This window comes from Malurus melanocephalus, unplaced genomic scaffold, assembly GCF_030028575.1.
Source record: "Malurus melanocephalus ecotype Western Australia unplaced genomic scaffold, MMel_1.1 scaffold_629, whole genome shotgun sequence".
NCBI classification, from domain to species: Eukaryota; Metazoa; Chordata; class Aves; order Passeriformes; family Maluridae; genus Malurus; species Malurus melanocephalus.
This window is the reverse complement of record NW_026623861.1, coordinates 14,282-15,170: the sequence shown is the minus strand read 5'-3', so window position 1 is coordinate 15,170 and position 889 is coordinate 14,282.

The following is an 889-nucleotide window of genomic DNA, read 5'->3' as shown; positions in this document are numbered from 1 at the left end:
TCCATGGCAGGGACACCTCCCACTGTCCCAGGCTGCTCCCAGCCCCAATGTCCAGCCTGGCCTTGGGCACTCAAAGGGATCCAGGGGCAGCCACAGCTTCTCTGSGCACCCYGTGCCAGGGCCTGCCCACCCTCCCAGGGAACAATTCCTGCCCAAAATCCCCTTCTGTCCCTGCCTCTACCATTTTGAAGCCATTCCCTGGCTCCTGTCCCTGCATCCCTTGTCCCCAGTCCTCTCCAGTTTTACTGGAGCCCCTTTAGGCACCAAAAAAGGATCTAAACTCTCCCCAGAGCTTTCTCCAGGCTGAACAATCCCAGCTCTCCCAGCCTGGCTCCAGAGCARAGGTGTTCAGGCCTCTGATCCTATTAATGGCCCTCCTGTATCTGCAATGCACTGATTATTTCATTTGACAGCTTTCAAACTGTACATCCTGTAACCTTTAGCAAAAAAAAAATAAAGAAAAAAAACCAAAAACTGACTGCCATTCTGAGGTCCTGGAAATGTCTCTCAAATAACATCAGAAATAATTAGGAAGTGCAGAATTATAGTTTGCAYGAGGAAAAAAATAAATTAGGGTATAGTGATCAGATTTTGTCAGTGTCAACATGAAGACCGAGGTCAGAGAGCTGAGCCAAACATCCTCAGCTATCTTTTAACACAAGGGCCTTTTTTTCTTGTAGTGCTGCCACAGCAAAACAGATGCTAAAAATTTTCACTCCAAAACCCTTTGCTTTTCATCCAGTTTTAAAGCTGTGGTGACATTCCAAGTCAAACTCACAAAGGAGRAAGAAATATGCTGGTGTTTTCATTGTAATATGAATTTTCCATTGAAGATGTGGTTGAATTAGCAGTTCATTTTTTAACTATTGCTTTAATTTGCTCCTTGTGG